Here is a 16,376-nt window from a genome sequence, read left to right as displayed (position 1 = left end):
CCAATTGATTAGCAAAAAAATTCTCAGTAGCAGCATACCTACTGTCTTTACTAAGATATCATATGACAAAAACACCCAAAAGTTTGTATGTATTGATTGACACTGTGAACGTTATTCTAGAAGCGCACACACACACACACACACACACACACACACACACACACACACACACACACACGCACATGCGCGCACACACACACACACACATACATGCATGCACACGCACACACACACACGCACACACACTCACACACACACACACACACACACACACACACACACACACACACACACACACACACACACAACTATTTTGCACAGTTTTTTTTAAATAACTGTTATTAGAAAGCAAACAGCAAATACAGCAAATACAGTTTACAAAATCATGATTGAAATGTATGCTGAACACTGTATTTTCTCTTTCTGTGGAGTCTTATATATCAGATTTCACAGTTCACCCAATATAACACTATGGTTATGTGTCAAGTTTCTAACCAAAACAAACCTTTATATTGGCTTGCAAATATAATCTAACTTCACAACGTAAACTTATGTTGATTTAATATGATAAAAATTCACATTAAAAAGCTACAAAAATACAGTGGTTATATTATAAAGTTGAATGTTCAATAATTTCAAATCATTATAATAAATAGTGTTTCCTTTTGAAAGAGCAATTTCTTGCATTAATTTCTGTGAAATCAGCTTTCCTTGAAGATTTATTTTGATGTTTCAAATGTGATCTTTTTTTAACAAGTGATGTTTTTATTTGTATTTATCTAGTGCCAAATATAAGAATAAGATCAATAATTATTTTAAAACTATTCCTCTTGCATTGAGTATCTGAAGACACTTACCTGTACAGCTGTGGTATTAAATGCACTTTATTTAGTAAAGCCTTGTCCCCTTATATATAGTTCATCAACAAGGAAGTTTACTGAATTACTTGCCCAAGCCTTCTTTAGAAATTTTTTCTGTAAGTTGAGATGTTGGACACACAAGTGTATGTTAAATCTTTGTATTTGCCAATTCATAAAATTCTGGTAAATGATGTCAAATGAGACTTCCACTGTTGATAATAATAGCTATACTTAATTAATAGTTACAACACGCTTGAAGTAAAGAATTAAGGATCAGATTAGCCCATCAACCCCATTTAGGCTACAGGAAGAAAAATGTTTGAGAAGCGTATCATTTCAAAATACAAATGTATTTATTTATTTTCTTGTTCTGTAAGGTTGAAAATGTACACTTTGTAATGTGCTGTCTATTAATGAAAAACTGAAGTACACCTTGAGCAGTAGCCACTGGGCTAATATTAGTTTCTACAAACCTTCCTAATGATGATCCTAACACAATTACAAACTGGAAATATTTTAATTTCGCAGTATGAAAAGAATTACCTACTAGCTCTGTACTGCAGTCATCTGCAACAGATTTCACATCAGTACAAGTGTACATTTAAAAAATCACAACATAAATACTGCATTCATTTTAAATTTACTTTTTGACTAATGGCTAGGTTTTTATCACATTTTTTTTTTTTTGTTCCTTCTTGCTGAGGCCAGTTCAGTAATACAAAATGTATCTTAAATCTGTAAGCCTATCTACTAAATGTTAGGAGGAGGTAATATTAATTATACTTCTACTTTCAAACCTTGTAACAGTGATATCCAATAATCTATTAAAATAAGAAAAAGTTTGATGTATATGAAAGCTATGCTGCTAGATCTTATGGAAAGTCTACATTATAGGCCTGGGTGGAGGAATGGCTGGGAATGCAGACAAACTGAGATGCTGTGAAGCTATGGAGTATGCCACAAAGGGCAAAAAAGTCCTTTTTTTCCCCTGTAGAGAAAGTGTACCAAAAAAGTAATTAAGAAATCACATTCTGATTACACTATCGTCTTCACTGCAAGGAACGGTGTTTGCTAGGTCCTAGTGTAAAATATGGCAAGCACTGATGACCAAGTGTCAGGGAAAGTCAGAGGGAAAGTTGGAATTTTAGCCTGACAGAGATCCAAATTGCTTGCATTGTTTGGCTGCATCCATAAGCCAACAAGTTTTGTGGTTCTTGCCATAGGGGGAACTAAGCAAGATATTGAACGTAACTCCTCACTGACTGAAAAACTTGACATTCTCACTACCTTAACTGATAGGGTGCTGAATGACATGTTGGACGTAAAACTGATAAATACAAGTACCAAAGCAGAAATGCAGTACTTAAGCTCCAAAGATGATGTCTAAGACTAAGTGGTTACTTTGGATGCTCAATGAATTCTGGGTACACAGACTACTTTATAGGATCATTGGATGACCCTCCCCAAACCCTAGCAAAAAGTGTAGGACTTGAAGTGATCGTTATTAAAAATTCCTTCTAACAACTCAACATCTGCTGAATATGCTTTAACCCTTAGGTTTATTAAGCTCGAGAAACCTTAAAACACCACTGAACAATGTTTGCCTGGTTCTCCCTAAAATTAAGTAGAAACAGTCCAGAGTTTTGCAGAATGTTAAGATTTTTGTCTCATATTTTTAGTCTGCTCCTCATAAAGTGTGTGGTGTCTGGAAAATCTCAAACGAAAGAACTGAAAACACTGCTGGTGAGGGAACAAAATGGACACCACCACCATATTTAACATTTTCGTTCAATGTAATACCACTGAACTTCTTCAGAAACACACCCACATAAATCACTAGGTATAAATAACTGATGAAAATCGTCACATGAAAATTACAACCAATCAAAAAATGTATATCAAACATTTAAAAATGATAAATGTAAATGTAAATATAAATAAAAAACAAAGAGTAGAATTTTTAGGAACTCTACTATTTTTAATCAATATTTACATTATGACAGTTTACATCCTAGCCATATGAAGCGAGGTATAGTCAAGGGACAATTTATAAGGCTTAGCCATTTGACCAGTAGTGATGGCATTTTTTTGGATGAAATTTTCAAGTTAAAATGTTTTTTTACAGACAGAGGTTATAGATGTTCCTGGTTAAATTGGATTACAGGTGAAGTTTTAGCCTTAAGAGCAAATATTGCAAGTCCTATTCTGAGATTCACTGGAGACACCCATTGCCATGTGGTCGAAGCTTCAGCACATAGTTCGGACAATTTAGTCTTGTCCTTTCCGATTCCCATTACCAATGAAATGGGTATCATCAGAGAGATCACTTCCAACAATTGGAAAGTAGTGTTAGGTAATCCTGAGTTACTAAAGATTTTAGGTGATCGACCAGTGTTTAGTTATAAGAAAGTATCAAACATTAAGATGATTTTAGAAAGAGGATCCAAAAACATTGGGTCTACTTGTGACTTTACCCCTGGTACTTTTCCCTGTTTATCTTGCAAACAATGCAGATTTGTCAGTGGGACATCTACAGTCATGCTTAAGCACATCAACAGGACGTTTGCAGCAAAGGGGCACTACACGTGCAAGACAACTAACATTGTTTATTTAGCTCAATGCAGTTCATGTGAACATTTTTATATTGGGAAGACAATACGCACATTAAACAAACGTATTTACGAACACACATTGGCCATCAAGACAAAGGACACATCTAATGCTTTGGCTAGGCATTCTTTAGAGTGTCCTGTTTTCAAAAAGTTTTCCTTCTTTGTTTTAGAGAGGGTGAACAATGCATTATTTAGTGGGGATTTTAAAACACTTTTAGAATGTCGTGAAGCTATATGGCAAATTTTGTTAAACGCTGACCAGCTTCCTGGTTTAAATGACATGATCAGTATCAATTGTTTTTTACAAGCACAGAGACTTTAATGTGTGTTTTTATGATTATGGAGGCTTCATCATTTATTGTCTTTTTAGACATTTCTTTTTTATTTATTTTCATTATTGTTATTACAACTATTTATTAAATTTTTTATTTATATTTACATTTACATTTATCATTTTTAAATGTTTGATATACATTTTTTGATTGGTTGTAATTTTCATGTGACGATTTTCATTAGGTATTTATACCTAGTGATTTATGTGGGTGTGTTTCTGAAGAAGTTCAGTGTTATTAAATTGAACGAAAACGTTAAATAAGGTAGTGGTGTCCATTTTGTTCCCTCACCGGCAGTGTTTTCAGTTCTTTCATTTCAGATTTTACAACTTGTGTTTCGTTTGCTGCTTGGGTGATGTCGGGAGAAAACACACAGGACACTTTACTTAACCTTAGCACCCATTCTGTTCCAGAATTGGGAATCAATTTTAGTGAGCAGATGTCCGGAGTTATTGCTGGAGCCATTTGCGAGGCATTTTCTAGCCAATTTGGGAGCAGGGGCACTTTTAGTGCTCAAACAGGAAGTGTACGTGAAGACGTCCTACCTCACAGCAACAACGTTGTGAAGCAGAATGCCGAATGGCAAGAAAGGATGGTGTCCCACGTCAATTTGGTCAGTGATCAGGTTTCCCCGGGCGATGGTAATTCTGTTACCAATATGGTTTGTTCAGGAGAGATTTTGGATTCTGTTCTTTTGGACAACAACAATCCTTTTCACATTGGTGACAATGGAGCTTGGTTGAGACAAGTAAGTGGTCTTGCTGTTTCTTCCAGCATGGACATTCACAATTTATGCAAGAACGATATTTTCTGGCTGGAAAAACTGAGCATTAAACTGGTTTCGCTTCAACTTGAAGTGTTTTATTTAGAAGAGAACATCAGACTTAAGTGTGTTCCTTTTGGTTTAAGGGTTTTCAAATTTCCCAGTTGTGTTGTACAGGGTGACAATGTGTTTTGTCAGTTAGTTGAACTGTTTAACAACACAGGGTTGAGTTTTATGAAAATGTTGGTGGACCATTACAAAGCTGAAATGGTTTCCCTTAGAAACCAATTGGAGACTTTGGACAACAAAGTTAGGACTTCTGAGGCTTTTAATGCTTTTACTTCTTTGTATTTTGGTATTGAAGCCAAAATAGAGAGACATAGAGCCTCTGTTATTTCTCGCAAACAAGGGAAATTAAAAAGAGACATTGCAGCATATGCTGCTCACAATGCTTATTTGGTGAAGTCCTCACAAAAGATCCGAGGGTTTGAGATCAATAATAAAGACCTTTCTAGACAGGTTCAAAACACTCTGAACCTGTTGGTGAAGTCACTCTGGTCAACACTTCTGTTCCTGACTCAGGGCAAGTTAATCAGAATGGCAGTAACAAGAACAATGTTGCTGTGCCTATTTCCATTTCTTCTGTTTTGGCCACAGTTGATTCTAACACAGCAGGTCCTTTTTTGATGGACAGTTCTGGCAACAAAAAGACTCCCAAATGGTCGAACAAAGTGCAAATGAGAAACAAGGGGAAGGGCAAAGGAAAGAAAAAATATTCGATTTTTCTATCAACATTCTTAATTTAACTGATTCTCCTTTGTCCCAGGTTATGACTTCTGTACTTAGGAAAGGGTTTTCTTTTATTCCATCCAACACAGTGCACCTTCCTAAATTGATAGTCGACCTGAAGTTGTATTGTAGAAAACTCAATTTGAAATACATTTTTGATGGGGTAGTAAGTTCAGACTCACATCATCTTTGTATTAAAAAGAAAAGTACATATAATCCTTTGTTAAATTCGACTTTATCTGTGTTTAGTAAATTGTGTGAACAAGACTTTAGGAGACTAGACAGGAGGCAGTATCAGGGGTCCAACCTTTCAGTGGGAGAAGTATCAGCTCTTCATACTTTGGCCGACAACAAAGATTGGCATATTATGAAAGCCGGCAAAGGTGAGACGATTTTCATTAGGTATTTATACCTAGTGATTTATGTGGGTGTGTTTCTGAACATGTTCAGTGGTATTAAATTGAACGAAAACATTAAATAAGGTAGTGGTGTCCGTTTTGTTCCCTACTGGCAGTGTTTTCAGTTTTTTCGTTTGAGATTTTACAACTTGTGTTTCGTTTGTTCCACATTTGTTTTCTGGAAAATCACTGAAAATTGGCATCACTAAATAATGACAGACATTTGCATTTCTATGTTAATATTCTTCAGAAAGTACATACAATGAAAAAAAAATGTAATTGTGGCTTCTTAGGTTTATAAGAGTGATATTTAATTTCTGTCCTGACTTTGGGGGTGTCTGTCCTCCTCCACCCTCCACCCCCTCCAACACACACACACACACACACACACACACACACACACACACACACACACACACACACTTGGTTTTTGGCTTTATCCAGCAGTCTTGCACTAAGAGGTTGAGAAATATGTTCTGACATATGAAATATACATACACAGCAATGTTATCGGGAGACAGGAGACATCACTCACTACCTCTGATAATAAAGAAATATTAGAATACCAAAGATCGACTCTTTAAGGCTGTTCAGCTGTATTCTTCCTTTGTCTAAACATCAAATGATGTTTTATTTGATGGGTGCTGGACCCCTATGAAACACAAAGACAGAGGTTTTGAACTAGAAATGTATGGTATGGGTTGTACTCATCCAAATCCAAATTCCTTTCATAAATACTGTGAGTGTCCTTACATAAAACTGTTATGGCAGTTAGCTTCTCAATTAGTTCACACTACTCTGAATGCATTACATCCTCCTTTGTTTCAGAACTGGTTTACCATGACCACTGAGGATTTCAAGACCCATCAGTACCATAAAATATTTTCATAGTGAGCCTAACATCAATCAACAGACCTCACATAGCATTTCAGTGGAAGGATCCTAGGAAGCTGTCCTCAAATTACTATAATAGGTTTATGTATGTATCTACACATTTATTTATATTTGTTTACCGCAGCAGTGTAATGACCAGTACTGACCAAATTCAGGCTCTGCCCACGTGAAATAGAAAACATTTCACAAACAAAAAAGGCAAAAAAATAAACAAAATATTTTGGATAAGTTATGTTGAAAAACTGTATATGTATGTTATAGTAAACTAGCAGAGTGTAATGTACAATATTTACATTAGCTTCTAAACTTGGTCAACCTTCAATATTAGGTAATACGCCAAGGTTATTTATATATTCTTTTATTTATTTAGCATTTGATAATGTGTAGGTGAGATGGCCTGTTGGTCCGTTTCATCCATGTGCCTGCTACAGTTATACATTGGAGATAGATTACAGTGCAATTAGGTATAGAAAGTGTCATTTTACATAAATGGTGAGCAATTAATTCTGTGTACGAAGTAAGTTTAAATGTAAACAATAAAGACTGTGCAAATCATAGTAAAGATAAGGTGTCACATTTAATGTACTCCTAAGGGATGGTATAAACAACTTCACAGACCCCCTCCTCCTATCTAGAAACTGTCACCAGTATCCAAAACTATACCAAATTACTATACGGACATTTATATAGATGCATGGAATCAGGAATACCTGACATGACTAATTCATCCTTCACAAGGAAGAGTAAACCTGTCTGGTGGACATCTGTGATAAATGAACTCTATAACAAAAGAAAAAATTGCTCTCCAGGACAAAGAAGGAGCAGGTGCCAATTGGAAGCAATTGCTCCTTAGCCTGAATAAGCAAATAAGAGCACTAGTGAAATCCTCAAAAGCAAACTTCAAGTGTAAATTGGCCACATCTACTAGAGACAATCATAAGGCCTTCTTCACATATGTCTGTAATCTCAAAGGTATTACCCAGATCTGTTCAGAACTGGTGGTCAAGGACACCACATATACAAATGCTGTAGATATAGCAAACTTGCTGGCTGACAGATTCAGCAAAAATTTCACCCCTCTGTCCCCCTATCAGTAAATCAGGACATTCCCAGTACCTGACCCCTTCCCCTTATATCTATGGATCAGGTCATCACTGTTCTCTCAAAGGCAAAAAAATACAGCCTCTATGGGACCTGATAACATCCCAGGCTGCATCCTACATGAACTCAGGCTGGAACTTGCAGCACCATTAGTCACCCTATTCAACCAAAGCCTGAGTACTGGCTTTGACCCAGCTGATAGAGGACAACCACTGTCATCCCGTTACACAAAGCTGGAGTGTCCACTCATGTGGGAAATTATAGACCCATCAGCCTAACTATGGAACGGATTATAGTAGACCTCATTAACAAGGACATTGGCAACCTAGAAACACTCCATCCCACACAGTTTGGCTCCATCAAGGAGAGATCATGTCTGTTAAATTTGGTTGACTTTTTTGAGACAGTCAGCAAAGCCATGGATGAGGGGAAGATGGTGCACACTGCCTACCATTACCTGGCCAAAGCTTTCGACAAAATTACCCACTCAGGCATAATAGATAAACTCTCTCAACTAGTCATCAATCCATATGTTACCTGATGAGTAGCTAACTGGCTCACTGATAGAACCCATCTAGTCAAAATAGGGGAATCCACCTCAAGCAGTAGACCAGTATTGAACGGCTTACACCAGGGTTCAGTCTTGGGGCACACAATCAGTCGTGAGGGATTTGGGCACCCAGATTTATAGCAACCTGACTTTTGACCACCATGTTGCTTCCATTGTACAGAAAGTTTTCTACATGCCAGACCTCATATGTAAGGGTATTTCATCCAGGGACAAGGAGGTCATAACATCCCTGTATTCTTCCAATATAAGGCCCATTATTGAGTACAATGCCCTGTTCAGCATGTAGCTTGCAAAGCACATGCAGCAGCTGGAGAGACCACAGAGGTTCCTCACCAGGAGAATCCAGGGCCTCAAAAATCTACCATACACAGATAGGCTAAAAGCCCTATCCCTCTACTCATTTTCATACAGACTCCTCAGAGGGGACTTTTGTCTGGCATACAAGGTGATCTCAGACCCCGCCTTGATGGGACTGCTGCATATCCACAAGTCAAGCTCTAGTCAAGTAACCCACACAGGTGGCTTTGACTTGGTCTATGACATCAGTAGGACTTGTTGGAGGGACAGATTTGTGTCTCAGATACTCCCCCATCTGTGGAATAGACTCCATCTCAACATCAAGCAGAGTACCTCTTTACCCCTTTTTAAGCGCAACCTGGATGACTGGATGGGAAACAGAAAATACACCCCTGGGATTCCACCCGTGTCCCTGCTGGACAGGGGCATCAGGTGCTGATTTGTCTATGATGGGCTCAACTCTTGGCTAGACTTATAAGGGCCTCAGGGCCAATAGCCTAGTAACTTCCTATGATCCTCTGATAACTTGACAGAATTATCCAGTGTCACAAAAGCAGTTGTACTTTGTTTCATTGTAAGTGAGGTCTTAAGATTTTTTGTATGTTTAAAGTGTTTCTTGTTTCCTACTAGTAGGTGATTTATATATCTGGTCCAATTCTTGAAAGGTCTTTTTCTCCAATTGACAGTTTGTATTTGGGTATTACAAGAGTTATTGTACTTTCTTGGTTCCTAAAGAATTAGCTCTGTTCTCCAATTTGTCTTTTGGGGGGGCCAGTAGCCTTGTATAAGTAGTTTATATCTTAGTATATTCATTTTAGATAAGTAGTTCTGTAAGTAATTTGTAGGTGACCTTTTCATATAACATACAGTGATGGCTGTTCTGTCAGCAAGAAGGGCAAACCTCAATATTCTATTTTCTGCTATGTGTAGTATTTGTGTGCTTTTTACTGAGTGGAGGGCAATGGGTGAGGGGGTCATATTCAGTTTTTGGAATTAGGACATTTCAGCTAGTGCCTATGGGCTGATATATAGAGTAGGCATGAGAGTCTACAACAGAGGTATAAGTGTGATGTTACCTTCCTGGTGATTTTTGTCACTATGAATATTAAAGTCTAATGATGGCACACCAAGCTATTTGTGTTTAGTAACTACTGGTATAGTATCCTGTAGCAGGTTAGGTAAAACTGTAAGAGAAAGGATGAGCAGTTTCTTTGTAGAAGAGAAGATCATAACATTATGTTTGGATCTGTTGATTTCAACTTTATTAGTGTTAACCCAGTAGAAAGTTCTATATATCTGTAGTGAGATTACACATTACTGTTATTACAGACCTCAGTAGAATAAGCTGTACGCCATCAATGTCTATGTTTGTGTATAATGTAATTAAGCTATAGCTGCTCTGTGGTTGTAAGTTCTTAAATAGCTTTTTTTGTTCATGATAAATCATTATTTAATATTACTGCACCCTGAGCATTGCTATCTGATTTTTTCTTTCTGATAATGTTGTATTTGAGGTAGTGTTTTGTGTCTTACATATACCGGAGCTATATACATGATCTGCTGATTGTTAAAGCATTTTCTGCAATTCTGTATCATGCTGTTTCACTGTTGATATAATCCTATGATTGTTGGTTTTAAATGATATTTGGGCAAATTCTAGGTCACATCACTAGGTTACCAGGAATTTTATTGAAAGAAATCACCAAATCAAAACACAACAGTATCAGTTTGCATTCCTACAATAAAACTGCACTAACAATCAATAGGAAAAAAGAAAGCGCTCATTACCCTACTGCTACTGTTTTCCCAACATCAGCTATACACACACACACACACACACACACACACACACACACACACACACACACACACACACACACATGCACACATATTACTTCACTAACAAACAGCTATTGTGCAGGTTCCTGCCTTTAAGTCTTTAAGCCTTTTCCGTGATTCATCTCTTAATCCCACCTTAGATACCATTTGCATTAGCTAATCAGCCTTTAGCCAACTTCATGTTGCTTACAGTGTCTAGATTTCTTACTGATAATGCTTCCTTAGCAGAAATATTATGTTTCATTGTCTCAAATAATACATCTTAAAAATCTGTGAAATTATAACTATCAATACTTTTCAGCTCTGAGTTACACTTAATACAACACATGGATTTATCTTCCTTTAATTTGTGTGTGTTTGAATAGCTTACCAGATTTTCTTTACTGCACTTCAACAAAATAGCATTTTCAAAAATATACCGACCAAACAGCATGTTACTGGATTATAAAATACAGATTGCATAAGCATACTGCATTTGTTTCCATGAACAAGATGCCCTCCAGTGACAACATAACCAAACTTACTTATCCAGTACACCTCCAAAATCGCACAACCACAAGTAAGGGAGAGTATTAAACATTCTTTCTTCCCAAACATCATGTAACATTGAAGTTATTATATGTAAGTTTGGAGTTGAGAGGGTTGGGTGGTATGCAAAATAAGTGTTGTTTTATGTGATGATGTACTCATGGTGCTTAACTAAACGAAACATCATTTGCTCAACGTATTTCAGTAAATTTGCTTTGGTGAAGGAGTATTAGCTTAAAAGCAGACATACAAAGACACACACACACACACACACACACACACACACACACACACACACACACACACACACAAACACACACACACACACACACACACACACATGCATGCACAGACACACACACACACAGACACACACACACACACACACACACACACACACACACACACACACACACACACACACACACACACACAGACACACACCAGAAAGATGATAGCATATAGTGGCTATATGATATCCACAAGGCAGTAGGACTCACTGTTCTGACACGCAGTGCTACTCCCTGCTTGCATTAATGCTGCATGTCTACTTGATGGCAAGGACTTGTTGCTGTCTACCACACTCTAAGGAGAGGTAGCTCCCATGGAAAGGATGTGCATGGGAAGGTTTCATTGCTCCTGTGCTGTGGACCTATTCTTAAAAACTCCCCACAGCTCTGCAAAATCTGTTGCAACTGTTTCCTGCTAAGCACACATACGTGCCACTTCAATGCACCATTCCACACACATGTATGTATATGGTGACAGTGCCTCCACCAGAACAGTGCACTTAAGGCCCCACCCCACATTATACTGCAAAGCACAAAGTTTTCTAAAGTTAATGCAACACATTCACATTTCCATGTAGAAGACATTCACAGTTTGTACTCCACCCCTCACCAGTGCAAATAATAACTGTGCCCTGGCCATTGTACTTTGTTACTTGGATTGCCTATGTCTGTTAATCAGTGTGGCCATTTCTGAATCTTTGCATGCATAAGCGTAGTCTGGTAGTAGGCTTATATGTTTTATTCTGGTACAGAGTTATGAGTCAGCCAGTGTCCCTTGGCCAGTATCATGGTGCGCTCCATCCACTCTTATCTGGCATGGTTCTTCAATGCTCCTGGCTCCTCTACTATCACCTCATTTAGTTTACACTATACTGCATGCTGTAATGGAGCATCCTGTTTCTGCACAAACACTCTTGCTGCAACTGTTTCCTCAATATTACTTATGTACTGGCACACATACTGTGAGTATATTTATGCATGTAACATTATCATAATGCAGGGTGCCACCAAGTACATACAAGCAGTGAAAGCATACTTTCTGCAGCCCAAGAACATGTTTGATGACCCACGTTTTTGACAGGGTGTAGTTGTAGCCATTGGCTGTCAGAGTCCATGAATTTTAACTATGGCTACAGAGCATATGTAACATCACCTGGTAGATAACTCTTGGAACCCCCCCCCTTGCAAGCCATGTGTAGACACACTGTAAATTATACCCTGTGCATTACAGACCACTTAGAAGTTAATGTTATAATGTTTACAATTAATGTACTTTTTCCCAACACCACATTGGGCCTTTATTTCAGTGTGGGTGCAGTCTATAGCCCTGAATATCTCAGGGAAAAAGACTAATATATATATGTCTCCCATGTCATTGTTTCTCTCTTTTGGAGTAAATGGAAAACACAAATCCCCTCTCACATGCATGGCACTGAGGAATCCACTTCCTTATTTATGGCACAACTATAGTGCCTCTAGGGGCTGTTAGACTTGCTCAAAACTCTGTGTTAGATTAAAGCATATACACAACAATAAAAGTGATGCATGCAGACCTACAACCAGTGATACCCTCACTGTGTCCCCCTGTTGGTCACTTGAAAGTCCCTGTAGCTAGAATTGTCAAAACTGCACATACCTTAGTCTCCACTGAGATAGGTAGTCCATGACTCTAACAAACCTGCATGTGAGGGTGACACATATCAATCAGCTCCAGTATGGCTACTCTATCCACAAGTTATAATTTCAGTAACATGTAGGGCCTAAGCTGTTAAACACGGTCAGATGACACTATGCCTCCTCCACTCCTGTTCAGTGCATCTCTGAATCACACACATCCTGCTCATGGCAGGACATCACTCAGAACTGCCGATTGCTATGAACTGAATGTTTCTTAATCTTGGGCCAAAAAAATAACATTTAATGTAATATAATAACTTCTGTGTCTGTGTCTGGCTTCTATTTATCATACCAAGGTAAGCATGCAATATCTGAGACTGCTCTTAAACAACTCCAAAGTATAGCCATCCTCATGAAACATATGCATACCCCAGTGCATTGCAATATAAAAATAGTATGTAATAATACTGATATTACAAGTGTGACCATCAGTCTGAAAAGGAAAAAAAATCAAACGTCATTTATTACATAGTTAACATGAACTCACATTTATAACCAGTGTCAGTGTCTTACCAAATATCACAGTCACCTCTGATGCTGGGAGGATCAGATGGATATGGGTTCTACCCCTCCACACCAGGTGCTTGGATTCATGGAGTGCAGCAAAATCTGGACACTGTGCCATCCTGGAGATGAGACATAAACAGGGCTCCCTTCTGCCTCAGCTGGTTGTAGCTCAGGTAGAAATTAAAGACTGCATGATACCTTTTGAAAAGAAAAGATGTTCTAACTTCAGTGAACAGAAGACAATAATCTTCACGAGATGAACGTAGAATTCAACCACAGAAGCACTATAAAACACCTGGGGCAGCCCACTAGACATGAGTGTCCCTTTTCAGGAGTAGTCTAGGATTACTGTCTGGTGCGGTAACTTGCAGAGTCACACAGAAAATAAATTAAAGCTGAGGGAATCAAACCATGTACTACAAAAAACAGCTTCTTAACAACTCATAGCTTTACACATCTGCACTAAGTACTAAAACTATTGTAGACCAAATATACTGTATTTCACACCTACTGTGCCTACAAAAAAAAACAAGCTAAATTAAATGTAATCATAGTTAAAACATTAGCATTAAATTGGAAGACTTTATGCTGTGCCATTTATTCACAGTTAAATAATAAACACACTGTCAACATCAAAGAAACCGAGAATCACATCCAAAGAACATGGCTCATGTGTCACTGCTCCTATTTACTACTATCAATGTCCTTTCTTTATATCAGAACTACACTGGTTCATAGGTACTAGTTACTAGAATTGCTGTCCAGGGCACCATTGAGGAGTCTTTCCCAAATTTCCAGTTTCCTCAAAGCACTGACTGGTTAAGTGACTTGCTCAAGTAAAGGCATAGTATGAGGCATAATTCAGAGATGTTCTGCAAAACTGTAGACAAATAAAAGTAGACTACTCAAAATCACATAAAAAGTTATCATAACAACAGCTTTTGCATCAGAATGTATGCTGTGAATCCCAAAAACTGTGAAATCCTCAGTGATTTGAGGAAAGTAATCAGGCAGTTGCTGTGCAGGATTAAGTTTCTTGCCTTCTGTAGTCATGGTACAGAATTTGATACTGAGTAATTAATTTAACTAACAGTCTTCACTAAATGGACCATTACACACACACACACACACACACACACACACACACACACACACACACACACACACACACACACACACACACACACACACACACACACCTCTTGTAAGTAGCAGCACAGCAATATAATGCAACCTGTGCTCTTCAAATTCCTTTTGTTGTCCTAAAAGAAGTTCAATCTCGTGCTGCTGAACAACAGTAACAAAAAACTTTCCTGCTCTGCTATTAGATTAAATCTCATGCCATTTCTGTGAAACCGCTCATTTTCTCTGTGCATGCCATGTTAAGCAGGAAGTAGCAGCTGTGCATACAAGCAGCAACAAAAATATTAGTCTGCTGTTTAGTCACATAGTATGAGAATGTAGTATTTTGTTTTTCAATGTTGTAGAACTACTTCCTTTTTTTTTTAATTAATGTTGTATGGCTGGGCCCTCAAGCCTACACCAGGCCTCAGACAGCTGGCTATGTCACCTAGTCCTGGCTTCAGCTCTGCTTACACCCTTGCCAAAGGAAGCAGCTCATAGTAGTCATGATTACTTACTTTAAAACTCTGATGCACTTTCCAAAACATCCTCTGCCCATTAGCTAAGCAGGCCATGGTGTTACCTTTCAGGTTTCTTGTACCTATGCCAGCACTGCTCACCAGAGTGGGTGATTGCTGTGGCATCAATAATCACTGCTGAAGCAGTGCCAGTCATTCACTATAGACTGGGAATCCTCATAAGAGATCTCCAGCAGGCACTCCCAGTTGTCCCTGTACATTAAATAAAGATCTTTGTTTCTTTCCTGTGCCATGCATAAGCCCTTCCATAAGCAACACACTCAGAAGCCATGGCCATATCACAGGCTTCAATCTTGAGGAAAATTGTAGCATATTCGCATTGTCGATGCCACTACATGGTTCAACCTCATGCTGCCCTACTTGGACACTATGGGGACCTGTTCTATAAAGCTGTGTTATGGTAACAGTGATCCAGCTGGTAAGGCAAACACTACTTGGGTGTGTGTGCACACTACTACAGGTGCTCCATATCTAAGATGTTTGATCACTGACTTAGCTCTATGTCTACATTTACAGGTTGTATCATGACACAAAAAGAAAGGAAGCATTTATAAATGTTCTCCCAGGTAGAGAAGAGATGCATATGCAGGTCCTGCTTGAGCATAGATGACAGATAGTCTTAATTTACAAAAGTGGCCAGGCTTTCTGTGACTGAGTATGGCAGAAGCAGGTGGAAGATGATGAAGCTGTTAGTGGCTATAACATGGTAGTCCATCAGGTTCAGTAAAAGGTAATCAACATGATCTTGCAATCCTGCCAGAAGACCCATACTACTCAATGGGACAGGATGGCCAGTGCTGCTGGTCTAATGTTGCAGACCATCCTGATTGCCATGGAAGGGTTCTTCTTATCCATGTTTTGGGGAGATGGAATGAAAATTGATACCTGGTGGTTGCTAGAATGTCAGAACCAATCTGTATGCACCTTTCTGTGTATCTGCTGGGGATGTACCAGGTTTGTTATACCTAATGTCAGTAACAGAATATGTGAGCATGTTTGTACCACAACCTCAGAGATGCTCATCAATGCCATTTATCCACCACAGACACACCCAGGATGCAGAAATGGCACCATGCTACACATGTGCATTTACCTTCTTTTTCACCCAGCAGTATATAATGTAGGTGCATCACTGAGTGGTGAGATTGCCACACAGTTGTAATGTTACATGTGATGATGTGAGGTAGTGCCAGCATAAAAAGCTGGAGTTTTGTAAACAATTATGTCATTTGTATATCAAACTGATTTGTACAGATG

The 16,376-nt window shown here is 38.3% G+C and overlaps 1 protein-coding gene across 1 annotated transcript in view; it reads right to left on the bottom strand.

Annotated features, from left to right (window-relative positions):
• The window catches only part of LOC122816744 (uromodulin-like), a gene marked incomplete in the record, with an annotated part of 268,054 nt that extends 254,440 nt beyond the window's left edge, over window positions 1-13,614 (bottom strand). Inside the window, 1 exon segment of the mRNA XM_044089741.1 lies at window positions 13,465-13,614.
• Window positions 13,615-16,376: the final 2,762 nt, after the last annotated feature.

Source organism: Protopterus annectens, chromosome 12.part0 (assembly GCF_019279795.1).
Source record: "Protopterus annectens isolate FY-2018-M chromosome 12.part0, PAN1.0, whole genome shotgun sequence".
In the NCBI taxonomy this organism is placed as follows: domain Eukaryota; kingdom Metazoa; phylum Chordata; order Ceratodontiformes; family Protopteridae; genus Protopterus; species Protopterus annectens.
The sequence above is the reverse complement of the archived record's forward strand: the minus strand, read 5'-3'. Positions and strand labels throughout refer to the sequence as shown.